The sequence below is a fragment of the Pristis pectinata genome, chromosome 34, assembly GCF_009764475.1.
Source record: "Pristis pectinata isolate sPriPec2 chromosome 34, sPriPec2.1.pri, whole genome shotgun sequence".
Classification (NCBI taxonomy): domain Eukaryota; kingdom Metazoa; phylum Chordata; class Chondrichthyes; order Rhinopristiformes; family Pristidae; genus Pristis; species Pristis pectinata.
Window position 1 is genome coordinate 17729899 of NC_067438.1, and position 19143 is coordinate 17749041.

Below are 19143 nucleotides of genomic sequence, written 5' to 3' on the forward strand. Positions count from 1 at the left end.
GCACTAATGAGGAGACCAGTAGGGCATGGCAATACTGTGACGAATGTTCAATGCTGGGGAACATGACACTGGACAAGAATAGGGTGCAACATTGAACCTGGAGATTGTACCTCAATCCATTTTAAAAAAGAAAAGCGGGACAGTGGGAAGAGATTGTTTGGCTGCGAGAAATATTCGGAAAATCCAGAAAATTCAAGAAACTTCCATTATGGGTATTCGCCGTTTCTGGTTGGGCACCTAATAGTTCAAAAGTCAGGGGTCCAAATAATCGGTTCAGCCGAAGCAGGAAGTCAACCTTCTAATCCAGTGCACTTTGTTTGGAGTTCACATTGGAGAAACCAGACACAGATTGATTGATCGCTTTGCAGAGCTCCTGATTTCAGTCCGCAGGGGTAACGCTCAACTTCCAGGTGTCCGCAACACGAATTCACCATCCCAGTGACACACTGATCAATCTGCATGTGACCTACGGCACTGCTGTATCAAAGCCGAATGAACGTTTGCGGAACAACACCTCTTCCGTCTGGACACGTGTTGTCTTCAAATTTGCAGTAGGAGTGTGAGGCAATCATGGCCACCAGAAATCCTCCACAAATAAAGTCATCCTGCACTTTAATTGACCGTCGCTCTGGCCAACGTGAGAGGTACTCCACTGCGAAGGCAGTGCGTTTAACCTCTTTACCGAGAACACCCGAGAAGAGCTGTAGCGTGGAAATTCAGCTCCTGGATCAGCCGGATATTTGTGCGGTCTTCAGGTTTTCCGTTTCGGTCTTTGTAGATAGTGTACAAATCACTGTGGATGTCGTGGATATTATGAATTTTAATACATTATGGTTGATGGTAAGTTGAAATTGAAAATATTCCAAGAGACAGAAGATTAACGGAGAAAAATCGTATGCAAGAGGACAAGTGAGGAGGACATGGAAGATTCCACCTTGCTATCCCCTATGGTTCGGTAACAGATACAATGCTGTGATCTTTTATGTTTATCTTACCTCAGGAAAATGTGACAGACTTGAGCAGAATTGAAAAAAAAAACTGAGATGATTGTATAGATGACCGCCCTCGCTTGCAAATTAAACAGTTGAAGGAACCCCTTCCCCCTTAGAAGACAGGCAATATCTACGAGGAACAGCGGGAGGCTGGGAGAAATTGTATTTCTCCTGCAAAGTGTCAGGAGGTTCCCGATGGCACAATGGCCTCCGTTCAGTTGCAATACCTCCCTCTTGCTGTTAAACAGACCCTCGATAGCAATGTCGGGATAAATATCGCTTTATTTTGTTCAATCACTTTTCCCATTTACCAAAATTACCTTGTGGAAGTCCGCACAGATGAAACCATGATCATGCAACGCGTTTATATTGAAATCTGGAAAGTGATCTTTGTGTTCACCCATTTAAATCAAAAATATGAGCAGCAATTAAAAGCGACACTCAGTGACCTAAAATCGTTGTTTTATACAACAAGTGCATTCATCAAATGAATTAGAATTTGAAACTAAAAATGCGCGCATCCATTATATTCCCTTCACATTGCCCGTGTTATTGATGTTTGTAAACTGCACCCTTCCTTCTATGCTTTGTTGTTATTTTCTTCCATTTCTTATTCTACAAATGTGTGTGTGTGTGTGTGTGTGTCTGTGTCTGTGTGTCTGTGTGTCTGTGTGTCTGTCTGTCAGTCTGTCTGGCTGTGCGTGTCTGGCTGTGCGTGTCACGAGGAACGACATCCTGCATGAACTCTTTGGACAATTCGTCAGTCGGTCTGAGGAGAATTGACGACTGCGTGTATTTGAAGCTGTTCCCCAGACGGGCTGTTTTCCAGACGGTTTACTTACTCGACGTTCATGGAGTTGTCAGGTTATTGCTGATTTGAGTGATATGACGCTCTCTTCACACACTGGATGAATGCGCCACTCCACAGAGGATCGCCAGCACGCTTTGAAATTGATAATTCTTTGCGATCAGTTATACATTATGGAACCAACGTGCAATTAAACAAATTCGTTTTCTTTGAGAAACAGCCGACTGGTGTTTGATATTATGGAACTCAATTCACACACGAGACTGCTGCAAAAGTCGGCTTCCGTTCACTAAACTGAATTGATTGAAAATATTCACCAACAATGAACGCTGCAAATGAATGCCGGGCTGGAATTGTCTCTTCCATCCGAATATCATGGGACTGTGTTAGTTCATTAAGTTATAAATTCTTCATTTCGAACTATGCCGGGCCCTAATTGCTTGGAGTTTAGCAGAATGAGCCGTGACATTCATACAGAAAAAGATTTTGAGGGAGCCTGGCAGGGCAGATGTTGCGATGTTTTAACCAGTGGGAGAGTCACAAACAAGGGGACTGAACTCTAAGTTAAAAAGGCAGGTCATCTAAAACTGAGGTACCTGTAGTTTTCATCAAACACTGGGTGGCTAAGTGTAGAGCTGACTCATTCGAATTATCTCTAGTAAGGTGGATAAATATTTGTTGGACCAACAATTGAGGGGTTTGGATGAATGGCCCAGAGGAGGATTTGGGACCAGGACCAACTGGCTCAGCTCCGTATCACATGCCGCTCAGTTACCTCCATCGTCCTTTCGCGGAACCTGCAAGTCTTCCGTCACGTCACCGTTTAACTCTTCCACTCCTGAACTGTCTGTATTTATCTGGTTTTCAGTTTCTCTCCACCTCGCAGCTCACACAAACATTCTCATTCCCCAACTGTCCAACACACCATCCCCCCGCCCTCTGGGCTGTAACTGCGCTCACCGTTTCCATCAGTAGATTGCTGTGTATTTGGGAAACAACGGATGTGAAGATGGAACGGGATACTGAGGGAAGGCTGAACCATAATCTCGCTGGCAGTCGAGAGGACCAGAAGAAGATCGCGATGGGCGATAGGACGAAAAAATAGCAACTTGGGGAAGACATGTGATCTGCGGAACGACAGGGTTTGTTTAATGGCAGAAGCGAGGATGGAGTGAGGCAAAGATGGCGGCCAGTGGGAGAAATCAGGGAGGGAGAATCAAGATTTAAAATGCTTAACTGTCAGGAGTGGGTTTGGAACCCACGCCTCCAGTGGAGACTGCGAGCTAAACGCAGAACCTTAGACCGCTCGGCCATCCTGACGACTACAGGTAGCGAAACGAGTAATTTCATTACTGCAGCCAATGAAAAGATTAAGGTGCATTCATGTTTCCGGGGCTGGATTCGGAGAAGATATAATTTTCATTTTCAGCCCGGTGCCGCATTTTAAAAGCACGTGATTAATTTTATGATCGGCGGACCGGCAGAGAATAGAAGGAATTGGGCCACAGAGAGGATTAGATTAATTTGGCGTCGTGGTCTGAGAAGATGTGATGGACTGAAAGTCCTCTCCATGTTGCTGTCCTGTTCTGCATTGTACAGAACTTGTCCCCACATCTGGTGTTATCATCTGATAGGTTCTCGTTGTCTGACATTAATTCACCGAACTGATACTTCTCACAGGTTCACAGCGGGACTGGGCAAGCAACAGGTCAACAACACTCTGCCCTCACACCTCGGACTGAACCCCGCTGTCTCCATGTACATCCGTCCGTCGCCGTCTGCCATTCTCTCTTCAAATGCAGCTTTGCTTCCAGAATCGGTGTAACCGGGCCTGGCGACACCGAACCAGTCCATCAGGCCCCGACCCCGAGGGCGTTTCTGAAGGAAGGAAAACGTGTGTGTAAGGTCCTACCTCGGTGGTTATGCAGGTTCACTGTTGTGTCTCCTCCTCTGCGATCTGACCTGTTGAATGCGCAGCACACTCGGCCTTCCCAGCAGCAGCTGTTCCCGAAAGTTTGAGGAGCTGCACCCCGAGGCTGATGAGACCATTTGCAGAAACACATCACAGACAAGACACATGAAATAAAACGTTACGTGAAACGAAAAGGCGACATTATGTTTTATTGCCCACGAGGGCGGAGTGACCGAGGTAAACGCGGCGCGGGACACTGCTCGAAACCGAGGCGCTTAAAACGCGTGTGTTTGAATCAGATGAGACATTTGTGGTTGAGGGAGTGAGCGGCAGGACCGTAGCCAAACCACATTGGGAAACGACAGTGACAGGACTCAAACCTACAATCTTCTGATGACCTTGCATAAAACACCGACGTCAGACGCCTATCCATTCGGCCACACGGTCGCACCCTCTTAGAAACGCCAAGAGAAAGCGCTGAGAAACATTCTGGGCCGATGTCCTGCGACAGAGTGAAAAGGAGGGACGCATTTCTCAAGCACGGAGAGAATTAACCGCTGTCAAGACTTTCCACATGTGGACTGATTCCGCGATGGAACTGAATGTCCTTACACACTGAACAGTGTTTTCATCCTGGTTGGGAAGTTTAGAAAGTTCACTTTTCCTGCCCCGCCCCTTCCCACTGACAGATACAATGCGGTCAAGCTGCTTCAGTGAGATGTATGGAGTGAGCTGTTTCAGGGTCCGGGATTAATTGTGAGTAGGGCGGACCACTTGAGGCAGACATCACATTCCCTTCTCGTTGGGTCATCTGCAGCAACATGCGGTTCCTTTCATCAACATCACCAGTGCTGTGTGTCATCCGACGGAGCTTACCAAGGAAAGAGTGAACAGAAGTATACGTCAAGCTGTGCAGCACCAGGAACAGGCACGAATAAAGAATCTTCTATGATAGAAATAAGTGAAGTAAAAAGAGACAAAATTTGAAGCAGAATATGTATAATTCTGAAACTTCGTTACAAATCCTAAGAACTTTGAGAAATGTAAGTTGTATCATTATTAAGCATCTGCACATTTCCGTCTCTCGCTTCTCACACAGAAGGGATGCAACGGACGGAATTATATCCAGATCTGATTGATAACCAGAGGTCAGAGTGCAGAGGGTTTGCTTGCGTTATTCCCAGGGGAAAATGAGTTCCGGAAGGTGAACACATTCAAACCATCGGCCACCTCCCTCGCTGCAAGCGATTTCATGGCGGTTGTATCCTGTTACCTTCTGTTCCCACCTCGTTAAAACGACAAACACAACTGGTTTGCATGTCCGTACCAGCTGAGGAAGCTGTGAAACACCGGCTATTGATGAGCTTGTCTATTTTAGTTCACCTGTGAAGAATTCTTAACCTGTGGTGAGATCAAATGTGAAAAGTGGAGGTGGCGAGAAATATTTTTGAGCTGCTGCACATGGAGGCGAGGGAGCGTTTGGTAAATCAGGCGGAGTTGTCACTGCGGAGAATCCGTTCCTGGATGCGGTGATACAATGTTTAGAAGTAGCCGGGGCTATGAATCTGAAGAAGCGAGCAGAATCTGAAGCAATTCCCTCGCCAGCAGACGAAAAAGAGAAGTCAATGCAAGGCGCATCTCATTATTACAGCTGTGGGACGGCGCGACGGCTCGGTGGCTTCACTGGTCACAGTGCCTGTCTTGTAAACAGGAGATCCTGGGTTCACCTCCCAGAGGAGCCTTTCGTTTAGGGGGTGAATTGCCGTGTGATGAAGGCGAGTTCCATGCAAGCACCGCCGTCCACGCACCTCCAATGATAAAACAAAGATCAACAGAAGAAATAAAAAGCCTCCAAAACGCTCCACGTCTCTTGGAGTTGCGGAGCAAGAAGCAGGGAGAGCGGTTCAACCAGATGACGTTTCCGATGACTTAGTTTTCCGTTTCCTTCCGTTTCTGCGGCATGGTATTAGTTCAGGGTGACAATCGTTTGCAAACGCGGCCGTGTCCTGCTTTGTGACCTTGTCATGCTACTGTTGACAAACGATCCCACCCCGCCTTGCACAGGTCTTTTCGACTCGAACTCCGACCAGTTTGCTGTGTATTTCAAGACACGGTTGAAGTAGCGCTACAGATATGAGCTGGAATACAGATTAATATTGAATACTTTTCCACCGATTTGTTTCGTATAAATATGGGCCACGATCATTACCTGTCCACAATCTTCCACAGCAACTCAGGAATGTTCTGTAGCCCTGCAGTGATATTATTGACCCCGGAACCAATGCAGGGTCATCGTCACGGTGATTTGTGATTTTTCTTTGTATTTTCTTCGGCCAAACATTTCCCAATGCAGGTTTAATAATGCAACAGGTAAAATTGGGTGCAGTAGGTTTGCACCCAATGGCAGTGGTGGGATTCTATCCCACTCCTCTGTGGAGACTGGAGCCTTAATCCAGCGCCTTATACCACTCGGCCACACTACCACGCAACGAAGTTGTTTGTCGTTCATTACAAAGCAACGATCATTGGTTGAAGATGTTACTCTTGAAAGTTCTGTGCCCTCCGTGTTTGATTTGGGGACTGATGCGGCTTCCCGTTTTCAAATCCATCCAGTATATCTCAACTCAGTCATCTCCAGCGGATGCAGAGATTGACCTCACCACCCCATCTACCTGTCTTGTTATGTTCAGCGAGTCTTGGGCATGTACATCAAGATGTCCATCAAGTGTGTTCTCAATGTTCTTCATCTATATGAAGCAATCCCAGCTTCCGCAGCTTAAAATTGAAAAGGAAATCACTCACATTGGCGTTGATACCAGGGAATCTCTTATGGACCCTCTCTGGGATAGTCACAACCCTTCTCATGTGTGCGAACACGTATGTACAGAGACGTCCGCTATTGGCCGAAGTTTTCAGGAAGTCTTGATGATTTAATGACGGTTACCCACCTTTGCCTTTACTGCAATCAGGAAAAAAAACATGCACCACACCAGAAACTGTTCCGTCTGCACGGTTCTACCCATTGCCCTCTCAGTCTGGGTTTTTAATTCAAAGAACTAATAAAGATTACCATTTCGAAACGGAATTTCTGCGAGGATTGGGAACTGCATAAATTGGGCTCTTGCATGTTGTGAGGGGACAGGTACCGGGTAAAAAGTGATGTTATTCCCTGAAATATAGAAGACAAATGTGTTGATGTTTCGTCAGAACATGTTTGAATTACAATGAAGAGAATGCAAGGGGCCTGTCAAAACTGCATCATTACGGTATGGAAGAAGTTGAGTAAACTGAAGGTAACCAAAAATGTTAAACATTTACCTGGACATGAACATCCGTGCACATCGGAAAGACCGAAGAGCACCCAAACGTTCAGTCACTTAACTCTGCATTCCAGCCCACCTCGTTATCGTATCAGCCCCCTTTTTGACAGTTACTTATCTCCCCCGTCTTTGAAATAATCAAAGACTCTGACCCGCAGCAATTTCCCGAAAACTTCCACAGACTCGGACGCTCTGAGGAAAATAAACACCTACTTTCCGTCTTTAAATGAACGATTCCATTATTTCAAATCATGACCTGGATTTCTGGATTATACAACATCAGGCGATATCATCACCCACACGAATCCTGACCTTATTACTGTTGTAGCGAATGTAGACAAAATAGGACTCTGGTGGGACTCGAACCCACAACTTTGAATTGCTTGATCACACATGATTAGAAGTCCATCAGGGTATTCATTGCGCTACAGAGCACACAGTCACCCTCTTTGATGCATATCGTTAAAACTACTGAAGAGAACATCGCATTTCGTCAAACTCAGACTTGAGTCCGCTTCGTTTTGTTCTTTCACTGAAGAAGCGACAAAACCAGTCCCACAGTTCCCATCCTATTGCAGCATCGGACTCCTCGAAAGGACTTTGCAAACAATTAGACGGCACGAATTTCTGATGAAGCAGCAGCATTTTTCAATCTGCGCAGAAGAGACCAGCGTGCGTTTTTCCTCTTGCAGAGGGCGCCGCACAGTGAATCTTCTCCAGCACCGGGGAGAAAATAACTGGTATCTACCGGATTGCGAGCAAAGTCGGGAACATGCTTGCCGAGCCCAAGCTGGAAGGAATACCCTCAAAGCCGTGCTTTAAATCACAGCGCCATTCAGTTGCAAAGCACCGTGCCGTTGCAATTAAAGTGGTTCAGTTTGAAGTAAATTGCAGGATAGAAGTCCAACTCGTTGTTGATTGCGCCACCAAGCTGAGACGTATTATGTCCGGCTTCAATGCTCACCTCGGTCCTGTCTGATTGCGGTGTGCATTTCCGCCTCTGACTGTGTGGGTTTCCTGCATGATCACCGGTTTCCTCCCATGTCCCAAGGACACGAAGGTTGGTCGCTTAATTGTCACCGTAACATGTCCACAGTGTGTCTGTGATGGATAGAAACTGGGCATAATTGAGAGGAATATAGGAAGAATAAATAAAGATTGGCGAATGTTGGTTGTGAGTGTTTCTTGGGGACTCGGTGGACCGAAATACCTGCTCTCCTGCTATATCCCTCGATGTCTCCTTGCCTGTATCGCTGTTTGGCTCATGTTTATGCGGAGCATTTTGTTTTCTCGGCATGGCAGTCGGTGGGAGAATATTTTGGAAAAACACCGAGGAGCCATCAAATGATGAACGAGCATCATCAGTGGAAGAATGACTGAAATCATTATTCTTGTCCAATTTCCATTACCATGCTTATTGTCAGTGCTGAAACATCTGAACATAAATTGGTAAGAAGATATACTCCTGATCGAATGTGGAATTAAGTAAATATAAGATGAGATATACTTATTTATTATTCACATGTACATCGAAACACAGTGAAATGCCTCTTTATGCCTTAACGAAAATGTTCTGTGGGCAGCCCGTAAATGTCGCTACTCTTCGGGCGCCGACATAACATCCCCACGGCTCCCAACCTATCCGTCTTTGGAATGATGCTGAAATAAAAGTAAAAGGGAAATATGATGTGTGGAGGGAGAGGAAATTAACAGTTCAGAACTCCCAGACTTCATCAACACATGGAAACTCGCTGTCTTTCACCAACAGAGAAATCCGGCATTCCCTGGTGGCTTTTCGGCATCAGGAACCAGCAATGCTTCATTTTGTTTGCTTGGTTATTTTCATTCTTTGGATTCCATAGGATCCATGTGCTTCCAAGTACAAATACGAGTTCCATTTTATGCAAATCCCATAGAAAGTACATTTAATGTTTCAACATCCACCAAGGTCACAACTATTTCAATCTCTCAGCTCTGAGGGAGTGGTGATTTGCTCTTTCCTCGTCTCCAGAAGTGAGTGGGCTCGAACCACCAACCTTTCGGTTAAGAGCCGAACGCGCTGACCGATTGCGCCACAGAAACAGCTGATGCCAATGCTCATCGACAGACACTGTAACCGTGCATCGACACAGATCCCTTTCTTGTTCTGCGCTTTCCCTGCTAATTGATTTCACGAGGTGTCTGGACCTTAACGTCACTTTCCAAATTGATGGATTAGAATTTATTAGAATTAACTATTTAATATCTTGTGTGGCGGGCAACATTTGTTTTCAAAGAATGATCTTCTAGAGTTGCCAGCAGAGCTGTGAAGCAACTCGGTGAAAGTTAAAAGCAAAAGTGACAGCGAGAAAGGGAAGGGACGTGTCAGGGACGGTCCATGTGAAGGTGAAACCAGGTGGAAATTGGCAGAAATCGGAATGATTAGTTTGAGCCCTGTGTCAGGAAGCAGCACCAATGCAGTCTTCGATGGACTGAAAGAGAATTGAGAGATGGGGGTCGAGTGGCTCTGAAACACGTCTTCATTCTCCTCAGCGGTAGCAAGCCTTTCGGTCCAACATGTCCATGCCAAAGAAGGAACCGAACTGATCCAGTCAAATTTGCCTGAGTTGTGCCCATATTCCTCGAAACCTTTCCTATCCATGTCACTGCCCTGAGGTCTTTTTAATTTGTAATTGATCCCGTCTCTCCACTCCCACTGGCAGCCCATTCTATTAAGAAAACCCTTCAAACTTTCCTTCCACCCGAAAAGTACACTATGCCCTTCGTTTTCAGTCTATCCTTTCCAAGAAAAAAGAGACAGTAATAATCCAACTAATCTATGCCCTTCCTGATTTTATAAACCTCCATGAAGTCAATGCTCAGCCTCCGTTGCTCCAGCGGAAAGAGCCCCAGCTTATACAGTCTCTCCTGCAAAGTGAAGCTGCTCAGTGACGGCAACATCCTTGTGAATAGTTTCTGCACCTCCACAGGGTAACGACATCTTCCCTGCAGCGAGTCGATCAGACTCGCACACAGTTCTCCACGTGCGGTCTCACCAACGCCACGTGCAGCTCTAACATGACGTCCCAACTTTGTACTCAGTGCCCTGACTGACGAGAGAAAGAGTGAAAAAGATCGTTTCCACCAACCTGTCTGTCTGGGTTGTCAAATTCAGGAAACTATGCCCTTATATTATGAGGTCTCTCGCTTCTGCCACACTCCACAGGGCCCTCCCACTTGCCCTGCAAGTCCGACCATGGTTTAACATCCCGAAATGCAACACTTGGCACCTGTCCAAGTTAAATTCCCTCTGCCATTCCTTGGCCCACATTCCCAGTTGATCGAGGTCCTGTTGTGGTCTCAGATACCTTCTTCATTACCCCACCAATATTGGTCTATCCCGCACGGGTGATAACAATGTCACCTTAATTTTCGTCTCTATCGCTCAGATAGATGTGACAAACAAGGGAGACGGCACAGATCCATGCGGAACTCCACTGGTCACTGGCCTTCCAATGAAAAAGGAACACTCCACTACCGGAAACCGACTCCTAGCACCACACCAAATTAGAATCCAATTGATTCGTTATCAGTGAGTCCCATGTGATCCAACCTTCCTGAAAAGCCTAGCACGCGGGATATTTTCAAATGCCTTAGTAAAATCCATAGTCCTATAAATGTTCACGGACCTGGTCTTATCGATCTTCGTTGTCATCTCTTCAAAAATCAATCAAATTCGTCAGGCAGCTACCTCGGCACAAAGCCGTGCTGACAATCCCTGTTGAGTCGTTACCTTCCCAAATGCAGATAGAGCCTGTCTCTTGGAATACCTTCAAACAACTTTCCCATCATAAATCCCTTCATCGGCCTGTAGTTCACTGACGTCCTTCCAGCCATTCTGAAGTAAAGGTGCAACATTAGACACCCTCCCGCATTTCGGTAGCTTTCACGTGGTTAACGATGTTACAAAAATCTCTGGCAGCGCCCGATCAAATTCTTTCCTGTATTTCCACAATGTCACAGGCTACACCTAGCCAGGCCCGTGGAATTAACCCACATGATGAACTTTAAGACTCCTAGTGCCTCCTCCTTTGTCATGTGGATATGATTGAAGACATCACTATTCATGTTGTGAACGCCCCAGCTTTCATGATCTTCTCCATGAAAAATACAGGAGAGAGATATCCATTTGAGACTTCGCCCATCTCCCGGTGACTCGACACATGGATAATCTCACTGATCCTTAAATGGACGTTATCGCCCTTGTTCCACTTTGCTCTCAATGTTCACAGAATTTTGTCAGGATTCTCCTTGAAGTTTCCCACCAAACGTGTGCCACGTCCTCCTTTTACCCTCCTGATTTCCTTCTCAGGTGTTCTCCAACATACCTTCTATCCCTCAAGGGATTCGCTTCATCCCAGTTGTCGAGATTTCATTCTTTTTCACTTCTCTCTGTCTCTCTCTCTCTCTCTCTCTGTGTCTCTGTCTCTCTGTCTCTCTGTCTCTCGGCCCCCACTTCCCCATAGATACTTTGATGGATACTTGCTGTGTGTGACAAGTAGAAAGGCAGAGTGGGAGATATCTCAGAGAAAGGAATGAATCACTGCGGAAGAGAAATTAACAACGACGAGAGAAGATGAGGAAGAAGGAAGAAAGAAGGAGGGATGGAGGAATGCAGTGATGGACGGAACAGGAAAACACGTCTGAGAGCAAGAGACTGAAAGGGAAGCCGAGCAGAAAAGTGTGTGCGAGACACAGATGGAAAGAGAACAACAGGAAGCGATCGACAGTGAGAGAGAGAGGCGGAGGATAGATGGAGAGATGGGACTTTGCTTGTGACAGAAAGACTGGAAGGTGCCAAAAACAGCATCAATTGGATCACGAGCAGGTCGTTAGGCCCGTCGAACTCCTCCTACATTCAATAATGCTTGGTCGATTTCAAGACAATTTTCTGTCTTTTCTTTGTTCACTCATTCCTTCGGTTTCCGGAATTCGAACTCTGTCTGTGCTAAATGAAGTCATTGACCGAGTCTTCACAGCGCTCCCATGGGAGAATAAACCTCAATCGAGACATTTCTCCTTCCTTTAGTCCTAAATAACAGTCTCCTTCAGAAAGTGAAAGAATAAAACAGAGAGACGTGGCGGGGATATGGCGAGAGGGAGAGAGAGACAGAGCGCGCAAACATGACGGAGGTAATCTGGTTTCACAGCAGGTATGAGGGATTTAACTGAATCAAGGCTTCTGACTTCAAAGAAAAATCTCTTGGCCGCCGTTTCAAATACGAATTGGAACGACCAAAAGACGCACTCCCCTCACAACCTGGAGAAGGATCCAAAATCATGTTCCTGTTCAAGATCGAACTGGGGACCTTTCGCGTGTGAGGCGAACGCGATAACCGCTACACTACAGAACCACGGCGACCTGCGATACCATTTTACAAAGAAAATTGAATCCACAGGAATTCAACGATACAACAGAGGGAGGGAGTTCAGGGAAGCCGGTCTTTTATGGGAGGAAGCAGAAGCTAGGGAAAGGTTTTCACGTGTTTCTGCTGGTGTCGGTCAGTGACCGTCAGATCAACATGTTCACAGTCACACCACAGAATCCGGCGTTGGTGCTGACGGTCTAAGGAAGGAGAGCATCAGAGCAGCGCCACACTCACGGCATACTCCACAGTGAGATGGAGGATAGTTTAAGGACAGGAGGCTTGCGGCTGAAGTTCTGGAAGTCGGGCCCGGGAAATATAAACAGATAGAAAGTGGAGCTCTGAGTATCGGTGTAAATAAAGTGGAGCGGTTGTTTTTTTGAAAAGTGGATGCCTGAAAATTAAACTAAACTTTAGCTCTGTTTCATTTGCACAGATGCAGCCAGAGCGGGTGAGAATTCGCGCATTTCTGTTTATTAATTTGAATAAAGTATCGATCTGTCCCTTCCACCCAGGTCTGACTGCAATTCCCGGAGGGCAAAACTTGCCAAGCGATACGCATGCGTAAGAGGCAGAAGAAAGTCGCGCATCAGCAGCGAATCTCTCTCCTGCTAACGCGCCTGCGCACCGGCGGTGCCCGGAGCTGAAGAAGCGCGGTGTGTGTCCCCCACTGGGAGCCTCCCTCTGCCCCGCGGGGAGCGAAGTGGCGCAGCGGAACCGGCGGAAGCGTCGCCTCGGAGGGCGGGGAGTAACAGCCTTCTCCCACCGCTCCAGGGTCCTTCCTCCCGTCTCCACCGCCGCTGCGGCACATGATCGGCAAGTTCCGGGCTGCTGATTGGCCGTCTCCTGTGACAATCGTCTGTCCAGTGACGCCAGGAGCAAAGCTCCGCCCTCGGCCGGGCGGCTGCTGGGACATGCGCACTGAGTCTGTCGCTTGCTCAAGGGAAACGCAGCAGGGGGAGCTCACGTCCTGAAGCGGAGCTCAAGGACGCAAAGGTACGGGGACAGAGAGGATGAGGCAGAGCGGATCGCAGAGGCGGACACACACTGACAGGGTCAGGTCGGCACCGACACAGGCAGATGAAGGTGACGGCTCAATGAACACTTCTCAGTTGAAGTCACTGGAGAGAAGGAAAATGTAGCTGAAAATTCCGGGGAGGGGCGGCGTTGTTTCAGGTCAAATTACCATTAAATGGTGGAGGTGTTTGGTGACAGGGCATGTTCATGCACAGTCTTGCACAGGCGGGCTCAGCAGAGAGAGGGACAGCAGGCAGGGACATACACAAAGGGACGGTAAGGTACATGATTAGACAGGAGCATGGCCTCAGACGTAGAAGCCTGTACTCTTGCAGCAATGAGTTCGGATGTTGATGACAATTGCTTGACAATGTGGCTGATATGATGCTGTGTGCCTGTGATGCTGCTGTGAGACTTTTCATTGCACTTGTGCAAGATGTTTATTTATGACAATGACACCAATCCTAACTTCGACTTTGAGAATGACTTTGACCACCTGCCACAGAAAGCTTTTGGGAGAGTACGGGAAATGGGATATGCTTAAACGGTAATGATAGTGAGATGCAGAGGGAGAAGAGCCCAACGAGAGAGAGAGAGAGAGACAGAGACAGAGAGACAGAGAGACAGAGAGACAGAGAGAGACAGAGAGAGAGAGAGAGAGAGAGAAGCACATTGTGACACATTGGGTGCATGTAGATGCAGGAGTACACACTGGCAGGGACACTCAGTGATGAAGGCAGGTGCACTCACACACAGATGGACAGATATAATTGCAACACATGGTAGTCACAAACAAATTCCAGGGCTGGAAATCTCAATGTCAGAAGTGGAGCATTGTAAAGCAGTGTCACACTCATCTCATGGTATCAGGTGACGATGACCTCACGATCTACCTTGTTGTGACCTTGCACCTTATTGTACTGCGCTTTCTCTGTGGCTGTGACACTTTACTCTGTTCTGTTATAGTTTTTACCTGTAATACATCAATGCACTCTGTACTAACTCAATGTAACTGCACCGTGTAATGAATTGATCTGTACAAACGGTTTGTAAGACAAACTTTTCACTGTACCTCAGCACAAGTGACAATAATAAGCCAAAACCAAACAGGAATATTCAAGCAGCTGCAGATGCAGACACAGTCAGCGGGTGGTGGATGTCGACACATTGACAGACACAGCACCAGAGACAGGAACACTCACTGACAGGGAAATGAACACTCACGGGCAGAGGCAGGTACATGCACTGTCAGAAGGAGGGACACACACAGACAGAGGCAGGGCCATTCATGGACAAAAGCAGGGACGCTCATGCGAGAGGCAGGGACACTCAGAGTCAAAGGCAGGGACACTGAGAGAGACAGGTGGTGACACTCACTGACACATTCAGGAACATGCACTGACAGAAGAAATTACGCACAAACAGGTATGAGAAAGGGAACGAGAGAGAGAGGAAGTCAGATAAGTACAGGCACACACAATCTGAGGGGCAAGTAAACAAATTAAAAGGCTGGCACTCTCAATATCAGAGGTGAGCCACTTCAAGGCAGGGTCATGCCCACTCAGGGAAGCACTCAGGAACATCAGTGAGTGACAGATGCAGACACAGACACAGACACAGTCAGAGTCAGGGAGAAATCCAGACAGAGACAGGCACACCACACGATAAAGGCAGGGACAGTCAGAGACAGAGGCAGGGAAACTCACTGACAGAGGAAATCATGTGCAGCTGGGCACGAGAAAAGGAGGGAGAAAGAATAGCAGCAGACATAGGCACACAATCTGAGGGATTAGTGTGCACAGATCAGGGGAAGGGGAAGCACCTCGCAGACAGAGGCAGGTGCTCTCACACAGATGCAGAGACAAAATTATAAACCATGGCAGACACAATCAAATTCAGAGGCAGGCACATTCAATGCCAGGGGTAGAGCACTTAAAGGCAGGTTCATGCCAATTCAGAGACACAAACAGGAATATTCAGGCAGCTGCAAATACAGACACAGCCAGAGGAAGGCAGAACTCCAGACATAGAGAGGCAGGGACTCTGAATGACAGAGGCAGGGGCACTCAGTGACACATTCACAAACATGCACTAACAGAGGAAGTCATGCACAGACAGAAACGTGAAAGAGAGAGAAATGCAGGCAGATACAATCACATACAATTTGAGGGACAAGTATACAGAGAGATGGGGCAGGAGAAGTACTCCACAGTTACACTACACAAAGATCGATTGTTAAATTTGCAAACCAAGGCATCACCATCAAATTCAGAGGCAGGATCATTCAATGTCAGAGGTGGAGCTCTTAAAGCCAGGGTCACACCCACTTAGTGACACATTCCGGAATATTCAGGCAGCTGCAGATGCAGACACAGTTAGAGGCAGGCAGAAATACACACACACAGGAACACCACACCAGACAGGAAGGGACTATGACAGGCAGATGCAGGGACACTCAGTGACACAGACACAAACATGCACTGACAGAGGAAATCTTACACATGCAGTTAGGACAACAGGAAAGAGAGAAATGCAGGCAAAGGGACACATAATTTGAGGGACAAGTATATGTTGTGTCGGGCAGGGGAAGCACCCCACAGACAGATGCAGGTACAATCACATACAGATGGACAGACATAATTGCAAATCTTGGCAGTCAGAAACAAATTCAGGGGCTGGCACTCTCAAGGTCTGTGGTGGGCCACTTAAAGCCATGATCACACCCATGCAGAGACACATTCAGGAATATTCAGGAGCTGCAGATGCTGTCAAAGTCAGAGGCAGGCAGAACTGCACACAGACAGGAACATCACAAGATAGAGGCAGGAACGCACACTGACAGAGACAGGAACAATCAAATACAAGGACTGCTCAATGCACAAATGGAGACAGGTACACAAGCACACACGGCCACGGATGTGCATTCACAGAGGTAACCACATGCTCACATCAGTTCTTAGATATACAGAGCAGAAAACAGATGCAGTTTGTATGGGAGTGTGAGATAGAACCATAGAACCATAAAAAACTACAGAACAGAAAACAAGCCATTCGCCCTTCTAGTCTGTGCCGAAACTTTATTCTGCTAGTCATATTTACCTGCCCCCACCCCATACCCCTCCAGACCTCTCTCGTTCATGTATCTATCCAATTTACTCTTTAAGAGCGAGCCCGCATTTACCACATCAGATGGCAGACCATTCCACACTCCCACCACTCTTTGAGTGAAGAAGTTCCCGCTAATATTTCACCTAAACCTTTCCCCTTTCACCCTAAAGCCATGTCCTATCGTACGTCTCTCTCCTAATCTAGGTGGAAAGAGCCTACTTGCATTAACCCTGTCTATGCCCCTCATCATTTCGTAAACCACTATCATATCTCCCCTCATTCTTCTCTGCTCCAAGGAATAAAGTCCTAACATGCTCAATCTCTCCTTATAACTCAACAGCTGAAGACCCAGCCACATCCTTGCAAATTTCCTCTGCACTCTTTCAATCTTACTGACATCTTTCCTGTAGTTCAGCGACCAGAACTGAACACAATATTCTGAATTTGGTCTCACCAATGACTAACTAAAACATTCCAACTCCTATACTCAATACTTTGATTTATAAATGCCAGGATGCCAAAAGCCTTTCTTACAACCCTGTCTACCTGTGACTCTACTTTCAAGGAATTATGTATCTGAACTCCCAGATCCCTTTGTTCCTCCGCAGTCCTCAGTGCCCGACCATTTACTGTGTATGTCCTCCCTTGATTTGTCCTTACAAAATGCAACATCTCACACTTGTCTGCATTAAATTCCACCTGCCATTTTCTGGACCAGTTTTCCATTTGGTCCATATCCATCTGCAAGCTTTGGAAGCCTTCCTCACTGTCCACTAAACCTCCAAACTTAGTGTCATCCGCAAAGTTACTAATCCAATTTACCACATTATCGTCTCGATCATTGATATATACAACAAACAACAATGGCCCCAACACAGATCCCTGAGGCACACCACTAGTCACAGGCCTCCAATCTGAGAACCAACCATCCACAACCACCCACTCAGCCAATATTCGAATCCAGTTTACAATCTTTCCATGGATACCCATTGACTGAACCTTCTGAACTAATCTCCCATGTGGGACCTTGTCAACGGCATTACTAATATCCATGCAGACAACATCCACAGCCTCACCTTCATCTACTTTCTTACTGACCTCAAAAAACTCCACAAGATTCGTTAAACACGATCTACCGTGCACAAAGCCATGCTGACCATCCTTAATCAACCCTTGGCTGTCCAAATACTTGTATGTCCTGTCTCTCAGAACACCTTCCAATAATTTACCCACTACTGATGTCAGGCTCACTGGCTTGTAATTATCTGGTTTACTCTTCGAGCCTTTCTTAAACAATGGAACAACATGAGCTATCTTCCAGTCCCCTGGCACCACACTGTGGCTAAGGACATTTTAAATATATCTGCCGGGGCTCCTGCAATTTCTACACTAGTCTCTCTCAAGGTCTGAGGAAATATCTTGTCAGGCCCGGGGGATTTATCTACCTTTATTCGCCGTAAAGCATCAAGTACCTCCTCCTTTTTAATCTCCATATGTTCCATGACACTAGTGTTTGTATCCCTTCCTTCCATATCCACGATGCCCGTTTCCTGAGTAAATACTGATGCCAAAAAACTGTTTAAGACCTCCCCCATCTCCTGTGGCTCCACGCATATACGACCACTCTGATCTTCTAGGGCACCAATTCTGTCTCTTACTATCCTTTTGCTCTTAATATACCTGTAGAAACCCTGTGGGTTTACCTTCACATTATCTGCAAATGCAGCTTCATGTCTTCTTCTTGCCTTCCTCATTTCCTTTTTTAGTATTTTCTTACATTTCCTGTACGCTTCAAGTACCTCATCCGTTCCTACTTGCCTCTACCTACTGTACACCTCTCTCGTTTTCTTAACCAGCTCACCAATATCCCTTGAAAACCAAGGTTCCCTATGCTTGTTACCCTTGCCTTTAATCACGACAGGGACATACAAAGTCTGCACTCTCAAAATTTCGTCTTTGAAGGCTTTCCATTTACTGAGCACATCCTTGCCAGAAAATAATTTATCCCAATCCACCCTACCTAGATCCTTTCTTTGTTCCACAAAATTGGCCTTTCTCCAATTTAGAACATCCACTCGAGGACCAGACCTATCCTTATCCATAATTATCTTGAAACTAATTGCATTATGGTCACTGGACACAAAATGCTCACCTACACATACTTCTGTCAACTGACCTGCCTGGTTCCCTAATAGGAGATCAAGTATTGCATTCTCTCTCGTTGGTACCTGTATATATTGATTAGGAAAACTTTGCTGAACACATTTGGCAAATTCCAAGCCATCCAACCCTTTCGCAGTGTGGGAGTCCCAGTCAATATGTGGAAAGTTAAAATCCCCTACTGTTACAACTTTCTGTTTCTTACATCGGTCTGCTATCTCCCTCCAGATTTGTTCCTCCAATTCTCTCTCACTGTTGGCCCGTCTATAATACAACCTTATTAGTGAGGCCACACCTTTTCTGTTCCTCAGCTCCACCTATATGTCCTCTGTAGACGAGCCCACCGGGCTGTCCTGTCTACACACAGCTGTGATCTGTTCCCTGACCAATAATGCCACACCACCCCCTTTCACCTCTTCCT

General features: G+C 46.5%; 1 protein-coding gene and 2 non-coding genes across 3 annotated transcripts in view; all 3 read right to left on the reverse strand.

Annotated features, from left to right (window-relative positions):
• Positions 1-19143, reverse strand: part of LOC127585911 (class I histocompatibility antigen, F10 alpha chain-like) — a 603397-nt gene that overhangs the window by 551184 nt on the left and 33070 nt on the right. The gene's annotated exons all lie outside the window — the stretch shown is intronic.
• Positions 3038-3120, reverse strand: trnal-uag (transfer RNA leucine (anticodon UAG)). Its single transcript has one exon. It is a non-coding gene; the product is annotated as a tRNA-Leu (tRNA).
• Positions 9035-9114, reverse strand: trnak-cuu (transfer RNA lysine (anticodon CUU)). Its single transcript has one exon. It is a non-coding gene; the product is annotated as a tRNA-Lys (tRNA).